The 18,872-nt window shown below is 49.9% G+C and overlaps 1 pseudogene; it reads right to left on the reverse strand.

Moving 5' to 3' along the window:
* The window catches only part of LOC132233875 (basic proline-rich protein-like), a 113,260-nt pseudogene that overhangs the window by 69,766 nt on the left and 24,622 nt on the right, over window positions 1-18,872 (reverse strand).

The following is an 18,872-nucleotide window of genomic DNA, read 5'->3' on the forward strand; positions in this document are numbered from 1 at the left end:
TTGACGTCCACTTCTGCGTGACCTGGGCCTCCGTATTCTCATCTATTAAAAAAAAAGACAAGTCTTATCACATGGAATTCCTGTGATGATTTAAGAACGCTACTAGAACGGTCACAGCCAGGAGCCCAAGGAAATGTGACGACGAAAGGCGATATGGTATCCCGGGCAGGTTCTGGAACAGAAACAAGAAACGGGGTAAAGACAAAGAACATTCCAAACAAAACCATATTGAGATGGCAAAGGAAGGAAGGAAGGAAGGAAGGAAGGAAGGAAGGAAGGAAAGCAGGGAGGAAGGAGGGAGGGAGGGAGGGAGGGAGGGAGGGAGGGAGGGAGGAAGGAAGGAAGGAAGGAAGGAAGGAAGGAAGGAAGGAAGGAAAGGAGGGAGGGAAGGGAGGGGGAAGGAAGGAAAGCAGGGAGGAAGGAGGGAGGGAGGGAGGGAGGAAGGAAGGAAGGAAGGAAGGAAGGAAGGAAGGAAGGAAGGAAAGGAGGGAGGGAAGGAAGGAAGGGAGGGAGGGAGGGAAGAAGGAAGGGAGGAAGGAAGGAAGGAAGGGAGGGAAGAAGGAAGGGAGGAAGGAAGGAAGGGAGGGAGGGAGGGAGGGAGGGAGGGAGGGAGGGAGGGAGGAAGGGAAGGAGGGAGGGAAGGAAGGAAGGAAAGAAGGAAGGGAGGGAGGGAGGGAGGGAGGGAGGGAGGGAGAGAGGGAGGGAGGGAGGGAGGGAGGGAACCAGTATTGGAGAAGATGTGGAGAAGCTGGACCCTTGTGCACTGTTGGTGGGAATGCAAAATGGTACAACCACCTGGAACACAGTATAGAAGTTCCTCGAAACATTAAAACTAGAACGGCCATCGGGTCTAACCATCCCACTCCTAGGTGTTTGCCCCCTCGAACTGAAACCAGGATCTCAGAGAGGCGAGCACTTGCACGTTCACAGCACACTGTCCACAGGAGCCAATGCGTGGAAACGGCCTCATGCCCACCAGACAGGTGAACAGATGAGGAACCTGGGTTTCCATGCAGAAAAAGACGCGTCAGCCTTTAAAGAAGGGAAATGCTGCTGGATGCAACGACGCAGGTGAGCTCTGAGGACATGATCATAAGCCAGTCACAGGAAGACAAATTCTACAGGATTCCGCTTCAGTGAGGGCTCGGAAATAGTCAAAATCGTACATTCAAAGAGCAGAATGCTGGCTGGCAGGGCTGAGGTGGGAGGGAGGGGGAGTTACAAATCCACAGGCATAAAGTTTAGTCCGGCAAGAGGAGTGCCCTCAGAGACCTGCGGTTTAACAGCGGACCGTGGCCAGCAACTTGCTGTGAGGAGAGTAAGCCTCATGCTAAGCATGCTTTCCAGAATTTAAAAAAAATTGTTTAAGTTCTAAAAACCCCCCACAATATACTAGTATGGCTGGCAGCAGGCCCGCAGTGAAAAGTAGCAAGTGTTCGTATCAGTAGTAACAGTAGGAAACCAACAAAAGCTTTTCAGGCAAATGGTGAATTTCTTGCTCTTCGTGCTTTTTGATTCGATTTTGTTGGGGGTCTTCTTTTTGGTACAACGTTCAGCAAAAAGCGGTAACTGTAAACAAAAGCATTATTTAATGTTTGACTTTTATCGTTTCAACCCTGTGTAGGAAAGGGTTTCGTGTGCCAGCACCTGCCTCCCTCATGGTGCCTGTGGGCCCTGAGCGCGTGAAGATCAGGCAGGCACGCCTGAAATGTCACGGCACCTGTCTCGGAAGCCAGGAGCCTCTTCCACGGCTTTCCACCGGAACTGTCAGGGATTTCCTGTTTTTATTGTATGCTTTTGTTTCTATGAAATGTTCAGAACAGGCAAATCCACGGAGAGAAAACAGATGAGTTGTTGCCAAGGCGAGGGAGAGGAGGGACTAGGAAGTGACTGCTGAAAGGACTGGCTGGGTTTCCCCCCGGGGTGAGAGCAACGTTCTGGGCCAGGCCAGCATGGCTCTGTGGTTGAGCATCAACCTCTGACCCAGGAGGTCACCATTTGATTCCTCGTTAGGGCACAGGCCTGGGTTTCGGCCTCGATCCCCAGGGTGGGGTGTGCAGGAGGCAGCTGGTCAGTGCTTCTCTCTCATCATTGATGTTTCTACCTCTCTCTCCCTCTCCCTTCCTCTCTGAAATCAATAAAAACATATATATTTTAAGAAATGGAGGAAACCAAGATGGCGGCATAGGTAAACACCAGAAATTGCTGCCTCCCACAACAAATTCAAAAATACAACTAAAAGACAAAACGGACATCATCCAGAACCACAGGAAGGCTGACTGAGTGGAAATTCTACAACTAGAAGGAAAGAGAAAAGCACAATGAGACTCAGAGGAGGTGCGGAAGTGCAGACTTACGGAGGCGCATGCAGCAAGGGCTGGTGATGAGGACGCAACTGTATTTTTGAATCGGGAGGGAGTCACAAGCCCCCAACTGCTCTGAACTCCAGTTCCGGGTGAGTCTCTGGGGACCCAGACTCATACAGGGAGAGACTGGACTGTCTGGCAGCGGGCAGAACTCGGAAGTTGAGGGTAGCTTTCTCTCAGGGGGGCGGGGAGAGGGTGCTTGCAGCGATTAGTGGGACACTGAGATGCGGGGTCCCTTAGGGCAGGGCTGAGGATCAGCCATAGCTGCTTGCTCTGCCCTGTTGATTCCCTGAGACTCCGCCCCACCCAAGCTGTGGCAGAAGCTTTTGCATATGAATGCCCTGGCCCTTTGCAATCTGAAAATTACCTAACAAACTACAACTGGGCCAGACAGACCCAGAACTTCCAAGAGAAGGCCCAAGGCCCCACAGCAGCTTGCATTGCTTCACAGCTGGGTCTCATTTGGGCACCTCCAAACCTCAAACAAGGAAGGGGAATCTGCAAATCTCCTCGTAGCTCCTGCTGGGTAGACTCAGGCAGAGGCTAAATTAGCACCTCCTTAGATCCAAGAGCCACTGTACCCAGTGGTCAGAGTGGGACTATCCAATTACAACTCCTCAGATCCGTAAGGGACACACTCAGGGGGCAGACTCAGTGAGCACCAAAGCCCCACTGAAGCAAGTCTTGCCTCATAAGGGTGTCTTCAGCACAGAAGTTCTCCCACTGCAGACACATCTGATTCTCACAGCCAACTGGCCTGGAGGTCAATTCCTCCCAGTGATACCTACAACAATCAAGGCTTAACTACAACAAGACTGTGCACAAAGCCCACAAAGGGGTGCAACAAGAGTGTCCATCTCAGGTAATTGGGGAGGCTGAGCCACTGGGCCCTATAGGACACCTAGCACACAAAGCCACTCTACCAACACAGGGAAGCATAAAAAATGTGGAGACAAAGGAACAGGTCACAAATGACAGAAATGGAGGAAAGCAAATGACTGGATATAGAGTTCAAAACCACACTTTCAAGGTTTTTCAAGAACTTTCTAGAAACCACCGATAAATTTAGTAAGACCCTCAAAAAGACGGGTGAGACCGCCGATAAATGTAGTGAGATCCTCAAGAAATCTAGTGAGACCCTCGAGGTTATGAAAAAGGACCAACTAGAAATTAAGCATACACTGACTGAAATAAAGGATGTTATGCAGAGTTCCAACAGCAGACCAGAGGATCGCAAGAATCAAGTCAAAGATTTGAAATACGAAGAAGCAAAAAACACCCCACCAGAAAAGCAAAATGAAAAAAGAATCCAAAAATACGAAGATAGTGTAAGGAGTCTCTGGGACAACTTCAAGCGTACCAACATCCGAATTATAGGGGTGCCAGAAGAAGAGAGAGGGCAAGATATTGAAAACCTATTTGAAGAAATAATGACAGAAAACTTCCCCCACCTGGTGAAAGAAATAGACTTACAAGTCCAAGAAGCGCAGAGAACCCCAAACAAGAGGAATCCAAAGAGGATCAGACCAAGACACATCATAATTAAAATGCCAAGAGCAAAAGACAAAGAGAGAATCTTAAAAGCAGCAAGAGAAAGACAGTTACCTACAAGGGAGTACCCATACGACTGTCAGCTGATTTCTCAACAGAAACTTTGCAGGCCAGAAGGAAGTGGCAAGAAATATTCAAAGTGATGAATGCCAAGAACCTACAACCAAGATTACTTTATCCAGCAAAGCTATCATTCAGAATTGAAGGTCAGATAAAGAGCTTCACAGATAAGGAAAAGCTAAAGGAGTTCATCACCACCAAACCAGGATTATATGAAATGCTGAAAGGTATCCTTTAAGAAGAGGAAGAAGAAGAAAAAGATAAAGATACAAATTATGAACAACAAATATGCATCTATCAACAAGTGAATCTAAGAATCAAGTGAATAAATAATCTGGTGATTATAATAGAATCAGGGGCATAGAAAGGGAGTGGACTGACTATTCTAGGGGGGAAAATGGGTGTGGGGGATGCGGGAAGAGACTGGACAAAAATTGTGCACCTATGGATGAGGACAGTGGGGGGGGGGCAGTGAGGGCGGAGGATGGGGTGGGAACCGGGTCGAGGAGAGTTATGGGGGGGAAAAAGAGGAACAACTGAGTAATAATCTGAACAATAAAGATTTAATTTTTTAAAAAAAGAAAGAAATGTCCTGGAGCCCTAACAGGTGTGGCTCAGTGGGTAGAGCGTCTGCCTGCGGACTCAAGGGTCCCAGGTTCGATTCCGGTCAAGGGCATGTACCTTGGTTGCAGGCACATCCCCAGTAGGGAGTGTGCAGGAGGCAGCTGATCCATGTTTCACTCTCATTGATGTTTCTAACTCTCTATCCCTCTCCCTTCCTCTCTGTAAAAAAACCAATAAAATATATATTTAAAAAAAAAATCCTGGAATTGGGTAGTGATGATGGTCGCACACTGTGAATATATTAAAACCCATTGAATTATACACATTAAAATGATGGCTTGTGTTGTATAAATGTTGCCTCAATTTAAAAAACAAAATCGCGAAAAGAGATGCACAGAGCCCTTAGAATGAGGCCTGGCCAACATACACGCTCCACCGATCCCAGGTGTGAGTAGCAGGAACCCTTCCAGCTCCGTTACTGTTTTCTTTGTGGTGATAAAGTGTCTGGCTCGTTTTTCTGATGTCTGAGTCCCTGACAGCTTCTAGGCCCAGCCCTCCGCCTGCCCCTCCTGCCCACACGCGGCAAGCTGATAAGAGAGCCTGGAGGTTCCCTCTTTGGTGCCAGTGGGAGATTCAAACCACCTGAGGCCCTGGCCCGGGTGCAGAGCCTCCCCTCGCCCCTCCCCACCCCCCCCCCCCCCCAAAACCACAACAAAGGTGCCGGCTTGGGCTCCTGGCCTGGTTCTCTTCTCTCGGGGCACTGCAGACCTGCTTCCCCAGAGCCCTCAAAGATGCAAACAGTAAACCTCCATAGCGCCTTGGCTGTGTGTGTGTGTGTGTGAGAGAGAGGGGGGGGGGGAGGGGAGGAGAGGGGGGGGGAGGGGGAGTGCAGGGGAGAGAGAGACATCACCATTCTTTCCATCCACAGGGAACTTGGGCTGGTGGGCAGGCCCCGACCCCTGCAGGTGGCTACAACCACCAGCTTCGGCCTCAGCAGGCTCAGTGCCTGCTTTCCCGGGCCCACAGGAGGCGGGGGGAGGAGGACCTGCTGCTCCTTGGCCACAGTCCCCGCCACCCCCTATCGCCTTGCTCCCCACTGGCACCGCCATTCACTCCGCCCGCCCAGGCCTGCAGGTGGGGAGCCTGACAGCCCCGCGCCCCGGAGTCCACGCGACAGTGCCACCGGGCACACAGCCCCTCCGCCTCTCGGGACGGGTCCCCTCCGCTGCCCTGGCTCCGGGCTGGCCGCCAGCCCCAGGGGAGGCCCAGCACCGGCTGGGGGGGGGGGGGAGGGGGGACGCGGGACAGGGGGCAGGTGGCCTGCCAGGTACAGACGAGGGACAAGGGAGAGGGGGCAAAGCTGGACCATCTCAATTCCCTGGAAGACGCTCTGCAAGTGGCGGTGGCCAGCCCTCCCTGCCCTCGGGCCCACGGCCTCGCTGCCTCCACACACCCACCAGGGTCCCCCCCGCCCCGGAGGGTGACCTCACCTCACGGCCGACCTGGGTGCTGACGGCGGGGCCCAGGTGAACGCGTCCTGGGCGCCAGGTGCGAGCCCAGGCCCCGCGCAAACCCGGAGGCCGCCCGCGCCTGCGCCGACCGGCCGGGGTTTGGGACGGTGAATCACGTTTTCACCTGTATTTCCTGCAACAGCTGCGGATCCAGCTGTGTTTCACGGCCCCGAGCAGCCCACGTCGCTGCAGAGGCGAGGCCGACCTCTCTGCGCGCCCGCCGCCACCTGCCGCCCACGCACCGGGCGTTCGTGCCGTCCCTCCTCCTCGCAGGAGCTGGTGCTCATCTTTCCAGGGTCCCCACTCCTCCGACTCCTCAGAGAGTTAGCTGCTGCTTCCTCCTTCCTCCCACGGTATCTATGGGTAAAGATGATAAAAATCATACTCTTCTGAATAACGCTAAGTGCGATTCGCTTGTCTTCATACGTGTTGCTTGAATTGAATTTGTTGATGCCAAGCGATCCTTTCTTGGAAACAGGTTAGCAGATCAACGTGGACTCCTTTCCTCCCTCGGATTCCTTTAGAAATGTCAGCCCCGGGGGCCACGCTGTCGCCCACTGGCTTCAGGCGGCCCTGGGATTAGGCCATTGCTGTTCAGGGCATCACTCTCCACCTTGGTGAGGCCATCTGAAAAGATGAGAGCACGGCCACCTTCTCTTCTCTTGTGGCTCAAAAGCACCGGGCGAGGCAGCTGTATGTGATCAAGCCAATAGCTGCGTATCCATGGCCGTGGCGGCCTCATTCTCTATTCAAACACTTTAACTCTTTTTTAAAAATATATATTTTATTGATTTTTTTCCAGAGAGGAAGGGAGAGGGATAGAGAGTTAGAAACATCCATGAGAGAGAAACATCGATCAGCTGCCTCCTGCACACCCGCTACTGGGGATGTGCCCACAACCAAGGTACATGCCCTTGACCGGAATCGAACCTCGGACCCTTCAGCCCGCAGGCCGATGCTCTATCCACTGAGCCAAACCGGTCAGGGCTAAACACTTTAACTCTTACTGTTCATTCTCTTCGGTTGTACCTCTGAGGATTGCTGAGCCCACACTCAGGGCGCTCTCCTCTGGCCACGGGTCTGCCTGAATTTATCTCTCACCCTTAGGCACCTGAGCAACCACGGAAAATGCCGATTCACTTTCTAAAGGAGCCGGGGTCTCCTGAAAGATGGCTGAGATAGACCCATCGACACGTGTATGCTTTCCTTTGTTAATCCATTGACTACAAAGATTCAAATAACACCTAACCGTAGACAGGCCAGTCCCTCCTTAGTCCCCCAAAATGGCCATTTGTTTCATCGCGTCTCAGACATGTCATTTCTGTAGACACTGTGCCATGTATTAAGTGCATACTTTCTCCAACTTTTACACCCATGAGGCCTAGGATGCCAACCGCTCCACTGAATCCACAGGAGGACTGTGTCTGCATGGGGGCTCCATCTCTTTTGTTTTCATTTGACCAGGCCACATACACTTACTTGGAAAGGAGTGACTTGGCTAAGAAGGAGAAGGTGGAACATGTGGGGAAAGCAGGCACCCAGATATCACCTTTTCCCTCCATGGGGCGAAAAAGCCTGCTTCTGTGGCATCAGAGAAAATCGTCCAAAAAAAAAGCACAGAATTTCATTCTTCAAATTAAACGTCATCCCGGCCCTTTATTTTCACATCTTTTGTCCTGTCGGGTCAATGTGTGCTGTTGGCTAACTCGGACTCTAACACCAGACTGAACAAGGAGGGTCTTGATGAGAAAAATGTCCCTAAATTCGGAAAATGAGGCGGAGCCCCTCAGGCTGGGTTTGGTGGCAGACTTGCCTGGAGCTCTGGAATCTGCTCTCGGCCATCGGCTGCCTGTGGGAACAGCTGTCTGTGCCGGCGCTGGACAAAACCTGCTGCAGCCAGGAGCAGCCAGGGCCCGGCCTCGGCGAAGGGCGCCGCACAGACGTCGCTGTGCGCACCGTCGGAGCAGCCCCAGGGCCATGTGCACGTGCATCGACCGCACCTTTAAACCGCCACTCGCGGGGATACGTGTGACTCCGTGGAACTCTCCTGGGCGAGGCCAAGTCGCACCCCTGCAGAGATGTCCCCCAAAGCCTGAGCTAGTGTTGCCATCCTCACAGAAGAAACTTCCAGAAACCCACTGGGGAGAACTAAGTGCAAATTCCACCTCTTGAGCCCCTTGTTGTTCAGAGCTGCCTGGGCGGCCAAAAGCAAAACACAAAACAGGGCCCCTGTTCATAAAAGGCCCCTCGTGGCGGGCGTCACCCCGAAAGCACTCACCCACGGCGCCGAGCAGCCCCCCAGCGAACCTGTGCGCGTGGGCCTCTCTCCGAAGTACTGGGAGCCGCACCTGCTCCCTCCGGCGCCTCCCGCATCGCCCGCCCGCCCGTGGCCGTAATTAACCTCAGTGGAAACACACGATGCCAGAGCAAAGGCCAGAGCAAGTCACTCCATGAGCATCTCAGCTCTGCTCACTGGTCCTGCCCCTGGACACGTGCGCTCAACCGCAGCAGCTGCAGCCGGAGCCAACGCGCCCGCCAGGCCCAGACGCCGGTCAGCCACAGAGGGGCGAGCGGGAAGAACGGTGCATGGAGCCAGCCAGCAGGGTGTCCCCTGACCCCCGGGACGTAGGGGACGTAGCCATCCGCAGCCCAGCCTGCTCGCTGCCTACCAGGAGGGGCCGTCTGGCCTGGGATTTCAGAGCCCAGAGACGAAGAGGGAGGCCATGGCCACAGATGGACCAGCCGGGGCTGTGCGTGCCGTGTCCATCAGGCGCTGCGAGCCGCGCTCACACACGAATAGGAATGCCGTCGGCGGCAGCATCTCCTCGAACTGGGGACGAGAGCAAATACTCAGCATGAACGAGGGACACGCCACGACGGGCCTCCGCTGGGCGTGGAAGCCCCTCCGGGACTGAGGATGGTGGAGGCGCTGGTGCTGCGGCTCACGGGCCTGTTTCCGCATCCCCATCGCTTTTCCAGGGCACACGTCTGGGCCCTCGGCTGCTGCGGCCTTCGCAATGCTGTTCCTCCCGAAAGCCTCGCTGGCCTCGCTGGCCTGGTCTCGTCGGCGAGCTCCCGGCGGCCATGTGGCCTGGAGGCTCCATTGTTCGCTACCTGAGCGGGGCTTCTTGCCCGCCCCCACCCCCCATAGACTGTGCTAGTCTGTGGAGATGCAAACAGCAGATGACACTCAGAATAGAGTCCTGGGCGGTGCACACAGGGGCCTCTGTAGCACGATCCGCACTTGTCCCTGGCGGAGTGGCGATCCGACGGGCAGATAGGAGATCCAGACTGTGATGCGAGGCCAGACTGACTGCTGGCCCTTCACGTGGGCCTCAGAACACTTATCTCCTCCTCCCCAGCTCCTTCTCGGGTTGCAGCGAGACCCGGGAGACGTAAACATGTAAGGAAAACCCAAGGCCATACTCACAGGTTATCCTTTCACAAGGCCAGCGCTGCTCGGCAGCCTGATCACGGGCCGATCCGACGTTTTATTCACAGAGAAAAGGCCGATAGCCAGAAAGGCCGCTCCCTGCGCCCGGAGATGGCGGGAGGCACCGCATAGACTGATCTTTTTGTTCTGCTTCGCAGTGTGTGGGCTTGGGCTGCGGGCAGGGCTCCGCGGGCTCTCGCTCCCAGCCCCCGGGCCAGCCCTAACCCAGATTCCTGCTGAAGAAGCCCTTTCTGGGGCGGGCGTGACACAGGAAACCTCAACAATGGCCGCTGGTGTTTACTGTGCATGCAACACCCACGACCAGACCAGGCTCTCTACAGACGTCCAGCTGGCATCTTACTAGAACTTTCTGGGGGGAACACTGGCCGAACGCTCAATGCTTTCAGCCCTTGTGAGAATAACAAGCACACACATTCCTCACGTGTCTCCAATTGCTTCCCGGAAGGCAGTGCAATGTTCTGCTTCTTCCATTAAAAGCAGTCAGCAGCCCTGACCGGTGTGGCTCGGTGGATGGAGCGTCGGCCTGCGGACTGAAGGGTCCCAGGTTCGATTCCGGTCAAGGGCATGTACCTTGGTTTCAGGCTCGATCCCCAGTAGGGGGTGTGCAGGAGGCACCTGATCAATGTTCCCCTCTCATGGGTGTTTCTAACTCTCTATCCCTCTCCCTTCCTCTCTGTAAAAAATCAATAAGATACAATTTTTTTTTAAGTCATCAACATAAGACACCCTGAGAGCACATCTTTATAAGACACCCTGAAACACATGATTTATGGAACTTCTTTAAATATTCGACTAAGCCACTAGCAGACTGAGCCTGGGGAGGAGAGAGAGTCACCGCGTTAAAATATATTTTTGTGTTGTTGTTTTTTGTTTGTTTGTGTGTTTCAGAAAATGTGTAGTATCATTAGAAATAAGACTCACTTTCAAACTGTACAATGTTAGTCCTGGCTTGGGTTGTCTTTCTCTTCCTCAGGACTCAAGGTTGGAGCCTCTGACCGTGGAAGCCACGCCTCCCCGTCTCCTGCTGTGGTCCCACCAGGAAAAGGAGGAACGCAGGGCTATAAGCCTACCATTCGGCCAGAGCGCGGCTGAAGGCACGCGACCCGGACCCGGGGCCCTGCCTCCTGTCCCTCCCCGCTCCTGACAACCAGATCTGCAGCCCAGCTCAGAGCCCAGGCAGAGGCTGGCCCTGGTACTCCCCACCAGCCTTCGTTCCCAGAGCTTGACCCTGCGCGCTGGCAGGGATGCTGGGAAGGGAGGAGTATTTCCAGAGCGCCTATATTTCTTGGCACCGTTCTGCCTGCCCTCCTGGACTGGTATTGGTGAGCCTCTGAATCATTGCTTTTCTACCTAGAAAAAGCCCCGCATGGACAGACACCAAAGCATTAATAACCATTATCTCTGGGTGGTGAGGAAACACATGATTTCAATTTTCTCCTCTCCTCTCTTTCTGAAGTGTTCTGCAGGAACACATACGACTTCTGTGCTCAGGGAAGGACAAAGGTTTGGGGTTTTGCTTAAAGCCCCTGCGACATACCGTTACCATCCCCCTAGCTGTGCTGCAATAAGTTCTCCCTTCTCTTTTCCAGGTCGAGGCTGGTGAAAAGGAGCTCTCCACCACGAAGCAGGCCCAGCTCTAAAGAACAAATTCTACGAGACATTTTTTAAAAGGTTTAAAAATCTTGTGTGACATTAAAAAAAAGAAGCTAGATTTTGAAACCCGATCCTTTATAACAGAAAGAGGAAGAGAAGTGGCTTATAAATGATGCAAAGCATCCCAATTCTCATCGCACCACGAGTTGGAAAATAGAAATCGAAGCCACAAAGAGGGGAAGGCAGGCCACGAGAAATTAGGCCCTAGCCCAGTGGTTCTCAACCTTCTGGCCCTTTAAATACAGCTCCTCATGTTGTGACCCAACCGTAAAATTATTTTCGTTGCTACTGTTATGAATCGTCATGTAAATACCTGATATGCAGGATGGTCTTAGGTGACCCCTGTGAAAGGGTCATTCCACCGCCAAAGGGGTCTCGACCACAGGTTGAGAACCGCTCCCCTAGCCCAAAACGGAATGACCTTCAGCTTGGAAGTCACCCTCCTCCCCTCCCCCCTCCCCCACCCCAGGGCTTTCTGTAATTGGTGGGGAACTGCCTTCCTGGAGTCACAGTGTTCACTCTCCCGGGAAATGTGTTCCCCTCTGAGACGGGCCATGTCTGGTGTGAGCAGGCTGTGAGCTGCTCTCCTTGCCGCACCCACCAGACCGACGCCACTGCGCGCCCTGGAACTTCTGTACGGGAAGCGTGCAGGCTGCTGTCATCTGTTCCCTCCTTGCAGAATCTCTTTGTAGAACTTAACTTCAAGTAGAATTTATTGCTTAAAAAAATAACACAAGGTACCACTTCACACCCATGAAGATAGCTGTAATCAAAAAAGACAGTATCGAGTTTTGACAAGAATGGGGAGAAGTGGGAACACCCATAGATTGCTGGTGGAATATGAAATGAAGTAAACAGTTTCCAAAATACTGTTCGGATAGCAATTTGGTAGCATCTCAAAAAGTTAAACATATACATATCGTATGTTCCAGGAAGTCTGCTCCTCGGTGTAAAGACTCAAGATAAATGAAAGCATCTGCCACACAAAAACTTGTGTGCGTGTGTTCAAAGCTGTTATTCATAATAGCTAAAAAAATGGGAGCAGCCCAAATACCCATCAGCTGATGCTAGGTAAGTGCAATGTGGTCTATCCATACAATTACATACTACTTAGCCACAAAAAAGGAATGGAGTGCCAATACATGCTGCAGCATGGACGAGCCTTGAAAACATTGTTCTAAGTGAAAGAATCCAGATACAGAAGGCTGTACATTGTATGATTGCTTTTACATGAAATGTCCAGTATGGCCGAATCCATAGGCAGTAGAATAATGGTTGCCAAGGGCTAAGGGAAAGGAGGCATGGGAGTGACTGCTAATGGGTACGGAGCGTGTATATATATAATTGATGTCAGAGAGGAAGGGAGAGGGAGAGGGAGATAGAAACATCCATGATGAGAGAGGATCATGGATTGGCTGCCTCCTGCACACCCCACACTGGTGATCAAGCCCGCAACCCAGGCATGTGCCCTGACTGGGTATCGAATCGTGACCTCCTGGTTCTTAGGTCAACACTCAACCACTAAGCCAAGCTGGCTGGGCACAGGGCTCCTTTTTACGGTAATAAAAACATTCTGGAATTAGATCATGGTGATATTTGCACAATTCTGTGAATATTCTACAAACCACTAAATTGTACCCTTTCGAAGAAAGAATTTTATGATATGTGAATTTTACACCAATAAAGCTATATTTTAAAACTGAATTTGGAAGTATCTATATAAAATTATTATTCTTAATGGTTATTTTCTCGCTCTGTTTGTTAAAATCCAGAGAGTTTCCACTGTCACTCCTCTAGCAATGAGCACCCTCCGCACCCAGGCTTTAACCTCTCACACCATTCCCAATTGCTTAGAAAACAGGCAGGGCCCTTGGAGAAAGGCTGGTTCTGTGCCTGGCAGCACAGGTACAGGGTCAGGCTGTGCCAGGAAGCAAACCAACCCCCAGGATGAGCAGAATCGTGGGAAGAGGAAACAGGCCCCTTGAAGGGACTCCCACCGGTCAAAATTGTGCAGATGCAGAAATCCCTGACTCTATGAGTACCCGTGAGTGCATAATGGTATTCTATGAGAACCGGTCTTTGAGAAAGAAAACAAAGCAAAAAATAAAAACATTTTTGTCAACATCACTTGAAATAGCCATTCAACCAACACCTTCCTTACAAAATACGTAAAAGGGGAAAAATAAACATGTATTCTGCCATCAGTATAAGGTTTCAAAGTAATCAATAGCCCAACTTATAAATTCATATATATTTATCACATATTTTTATTATATATGATCTTATATAAACTATATATATTACAATTACATGTGATTAATTAGAAAATATTTAAGCAGAGACATGAAGAGGGAGCAAGCCAAGGACATATCTCAAGTGAAAGGGTTTTTTTTCTCTGTTTAATACATTTTATCTTTAAAATTACAGTTGACATATAATATTATATTAGTTTCAAGTGTACAACCCCGTAATTAGACATTTCTGTAACTTACAAAGAAAGCATGGGAATATAGTCGATAATATCGTAATCAGATGGGTGCTAGATGTATCGGGGTGATCACTTTGTAAGTTATATAAAGTACAAGCTTTTCAGGTTGAAAGAGCAAAAAGGCAGCGTGTGAGGCAGGAATGCGTTTGGAGACCCGTGAGGCAGCAGAGAAAGGGGTGGGAATCATAGGCGAGAAGGTCCAGGCGGACTGGAGGGAAACGCCTCGAGCATGGCCCAGGTGCATGCACACGATTCTGTCCACGTCACCTGCACACAAGGCCCGTCCCCCGATCAGTGAATGCAATTACCTCCCATCACCCTCATCGCCTTCATCTCTCCATCGCAGGATGAAAAGTGGGGGTGGATGACAGCTCCGTCTGCTACCCAAAACAGACATTGCTAATTATTCACAGCCTTACTGTCCTTTTCTCCTCTCCCTACATCAAATTTACCTGGTTTTCATTCCCACCCTATAATCATAGGAAGCACAGCACAGCCGTGTCATCTTTGTCCTAAAAAGAAAGTCTCTGTTGTCTAGAAGAGACTAGATAACCTATGGCAGCGGTTCTCAACCTGTGGGTCGCGACCCCTTTGGGGATTGAACGACCCTTTCACAGGGGTCGCCTAAGACCATCCTGCATATCAGATATTTACATGACGACTCATCACAGTAGCAACATGACATTTATGAAGTAGCCACGAAAATAATTTTATGGTTGGGTCCCAACATGAGGAACTGTATTTAAAGGGCCAGAAGGTGGAGAACCACTGATATGGCCTTGCGGATTCCTGGAAGCGTGAGCAGTCGTCACTTCCTCTGGACCTCAGTGGAGGGCCCCCAGAACGCCAACCCCGGGAGCAGGAAGGCTGAAGGCCATGCTCTGCTGGAGAGTGTGCCTCGGGGGCCAGTAGAGGGAGCGAGGGCAGAGCAGCAGGAAAGGAGCCCCCAGACGAAGCTGCATGATGGAGCGGGCACCGCGGCTGTGACTGAGTGTTCCATCGCACAGGATGACTTGGTGTTTGCTTCAGGAGCACCCATCAGGGGAAGAAAGGGGAGTGTTCATCCGCAGACAGCTGCTGAGGGCAGGCCATGGTTCTGTAGCCGGCCCTCCCACCTGGATTTCTCTGATTGTTTCCCGGGGCGTAGTTCTTCCAACTCCTGAATTTCCTGTAAATGAGAAGTTAGGTTAACATCTTGGTTATATTCCATTTATATCTTTTCGCTGGAATTCATCATGGGTGATATTATTCCTTTGCATTCCATTACAACCTATAGCCGGTTGCCCACCGTAGTGATACAAAGATTAGCCTCTGGATTGGGGTGAAGGCAGCCTGGTCCCTCCATTGTGCTGTCGAGTTCACCTGAAACTAGAAAGTCATCTAGTTTCTTTGGTACCACATAAATGTCAATTTCCCCATCATTTATCTAATGTTGTTACTATCAATGGGCACTCAATTGTACTCCACCAGTTCTGTGCACCCAAGAAATACTATTTAACATACAGAGAAATGTCAGAAGTAGCTGGAAATGGACTTCTCATCTCTTCTCTCCATGCCCAATTAGGAGATGGGTTTACCCACGACAAAGATGCCTCACAGTGTATACGAGTATCTTAATAGAGTATGTGGGCCCTTTTATCCTATCCCCAGTTGAGCTTTTTTTAAAAAAAAAAAATATGTTTTTATTGATTTTTAGAGAGAGAGGAAAGGAGAGGGAGAGAGAGATAGAAACATCAATGATGCGAGAGAATCATTGATCAGCGGCCTCCTGCACGCCCCCTACTGGGGATCAAGCCCACAATCCAGGCATGTGCCCTTGACTGGAATCAAACCTGGGACTCTTCAGTCTGCAGGCCAACGCTATCCACTCAGCCAAACCAGCTAGGGCAGTCACCTCTTGATTTATCTGTCTCTTTAAGCCAAGTGTCACTCCTGATAGAGTTCTGCTCCTGGGATGGCACCCCAGGAGGCAGCCTTTCCCCAGGGCTGTGCCTTCCCCGTCTATCTTAAGCACACAGAATGCTTCCAAGTGAAAAATGGCTCCTGCCACCCTCTACCTGAAGTATTCCCATGGATTTCCTCTGGGCAGCCAATGAGCCTAAGGTTTTTACAAGAGCTCATAGAACCTGCGCCATCCGCTTCTCCCATGTCCTTCCCTTCCGCTCTTCCTCTCAAAGAGGTGCTTTGGTCATTACCAGACTTCTTTTGGTTCCTCAAGTGGTTCCTCTCTTGCCTCCCAGACTTCGGAAATCCTCTTGCACCTTCTCCCCAGTCACCACCTTCTCCTGGCTAACCCCTCCTCAAACGCAAGGTCTCAGCTAAATGTCACGGCGGAGGGAAGATCTTCCCTGGTCATCTCCATCACAATGCAGTGTAAGCACCTGTTTGATATCTGCCTTCTCTGTGATCCCAAAACGTCCAAGAAAGCTGCAGCAGGATTTGTCTTGCTTGCTTCTCTATCCCCATCACAGAGTCCGGAGAACGTAATAAACGTTGACTAAGTATCTGTAGAAATGATGTTGATAACTAAGCCATGGGCAGACTATGGGCTATTTGTGCTGGCATATTTTGTGTGCCTCTACTGCAGATTTTGTGAATAAACAGTAGAAAAACATTATCTGTGGAAGTATGTTGTTTAGAATAAAGTAGTAATTGCAGAGCTGTTTCTTTTATTAACCCTAAGGTACAATCCCTTCCCAAATACTGGGCTAGATAGTGTTCCTGGCTCAGCTTCGCCCTAAGTTTTGTAGAGTTCGTATCTAGAAAATGGTGATGATGATAATACCTATCTAGAAAGGTAGTTAAGAAAATAGAGGTGATATATTTCATGTCCCTGGTATAGAATAGGTACTCAATGCATGGCAGCTATTGTTAAATAACAAAATAATAGATAAATGCATATTGGGGTGTGTGTGTGTGTGTGTGTGTGTGTGTGTGTGTGTGTGTAAACTCTTTCAAGGAAATTGCTGTAATGGTGACACTGATTAACTTGGTAAGACACTCTAGGACAGGGGTGGGCAACCTTTTTGTGAGTGCGTGCCAAAACCAGCAAAATCTCTGACTCAAAATTCTTCTGCGTGCCAACCCTAATTTTTTGAGAACATGTTATGCCTACTTCATATCTCTTAAGGTGTACGTATGTGAAGAACCTTGAAGAAATAATAAAATTCATTAGAGCGACAAAAACAGTATATGATGATGAAAAATACATTTATTTTTTAATGTATACATGTACACTGATAGTCCGACAGAAAACTTTATGACTCCGTTTGATATTATCAGTGGGACTTTTGCTGCTGCATCACTGATGACAGAGATTTTACATCAGGTTTCTATTTCGTGGCCTTCAAAGGTATGCACGAGCCACTACTTTCATCCGTCAGGCTACTCCTATTATGAGACTTAACAAAATTCATCACTGAGAACAAAGACTCACAAGCGTATGTGGATGAAACCAAAACACTGGTGGGATCTAGGAAGGCAGGGAGAGTTAAGGCAGAGGCATAGAAATTGCTCTTCCCCTCTCTTGTCAATCCATGGCGATGGTCTTTAAGATAACTTGTTATGTAAAATTATTTATTTATCTAAGATGCACCTACACTGAATTTATCTGAAAAATAAAAAAGTCGATATTAAGAAAAAAATTGTAAATGGAAGATTATTAAGAGAGGGCTTCGCGTGCCAGCAGAAGTTACTGGCGTGCCATGTTTGGCACGCGTGCCAGGGGTTGCCCACCCCTGCTCTAGGCTATAGAATTACTCCGGGGGGGGGTTCTCTGGATGAGGTCCAAAAGGTTCTTGAAAAGCAGGTAGGCTGACGGTGGTGCATGGGCAGAATCATCATCTACCTGGCAGTGGGATATTTCAAAATCAGGAGTCTTCATACGGGTCCACGGAACCCTGGAGTATTTCGAAACGGCCATGATTTCCTTGAAACTGAATGAAAAATTTTGAGTGGGTGTATATGTGTTTGTGTCTGTGCACTATTCTAGAGAAATGGCTCCTAGTTTTCAATAGCTTCACAGCGGAACTGCGAATAAGAAAAAGCTAGGGATCACTGCCGCAGCCTTCTCCGAGAAATCTGGGGCTCTGGCAAAAAGAAAGTGTTGGCAGCGTGCTGGCTGTGTCATCTGGCTGGCCAAAGCAATGCTTTCTGCTAAAGCAAAGATGAGAGATTTGGGGCCAAAATGATCTCAACTAAATGGTTCCTCTCCACCATGCTTCCAGCTGCCCAGCATGTGGGCTGCTCACACGTGGTTGCTGCTGATTATTCTCATATCTTTACTTGCAAGGAAATTGCAGTGAAACCAGCTCAGAAAGGAATTGTTTAGCTAATGTATTGGATAACAAATAGACGAGCCCCTATACACACCAACAATTTTATATTGCTCAAGAGCGACTGTGTATGGGATATTGAGCACACATTGAACAAGGCTGCGTCTGAGTCATTCATCTGCTAGCATTCATAATGTATATATATATTCCTATCCTAATCCAAAAGCTAGCCAGGCTCGCCATGTGTTGAAACAATTTATTTCAACACTTAATGCATCATCTCTCCTGTATTTCCACATGTTGTGTCATCACCAATTGACCTCAACCCATTGTTAAATATTTAATAGCACTGTTGGATAAACAATACAAAGGAGAGTTTACTTTTGAATGTAGCATTTACATGAAAAAAAGAAAATAACCCAGGACATGCTGCAGAAGGTACAATGTGATGGTTGGCATACTGATCCTTCTGGTGGACAGAAGAGGAGCTACCACAGGAAAGGAAACCGGGGAGGATGACTACATCAGGCAGTGCAATGACTAATGGAAAGACGCCGGAACTCTCCCGTAGAGAGCAAAGGCAGAAAGCAGCTGCCACCCAAACGTGGGCGCAATGGACCCTCCATGTTCCCACCTCTGAGAACGTAAGCAGGATGATCAGTGGCGTTGAGTGGGATTCTAGTCACATGAAAATGATGAAATAATATTCAGGGAAACACTGGTCAGCAGAGGATGGTTTTTAACATTCACTACATGTAACTCTCATAGTGACAGAAGTCCTTCGTCAGAGGAGTGACTATGGTCTAAGAGAAACACCCACAGAATGCACACGGGAGACTCTGATGAGTTAGCACTCTGCTCCTGGGAGGTGTGGTCAGTACATTCTTTTTGACTGACCATAGACAACCGCCCTTGGGACACATCGGGACGAGCAGAAGCCTGCACCAGGAA

The sequence above is a fragment of the Myotis daubentonii genome, chromosome 4 (assembly GCF_963259705.1).
Source record: "Myotis daubentonii chromosome 4, mMyoDau2.1, whole genome shotgun sequence".
Lineage (NCBI taxonomy): Eukaryota > Metazoa > Chordata > Mammalia > Chiroptera > Vespertilionidae > Myotis > Myotis daubentonii.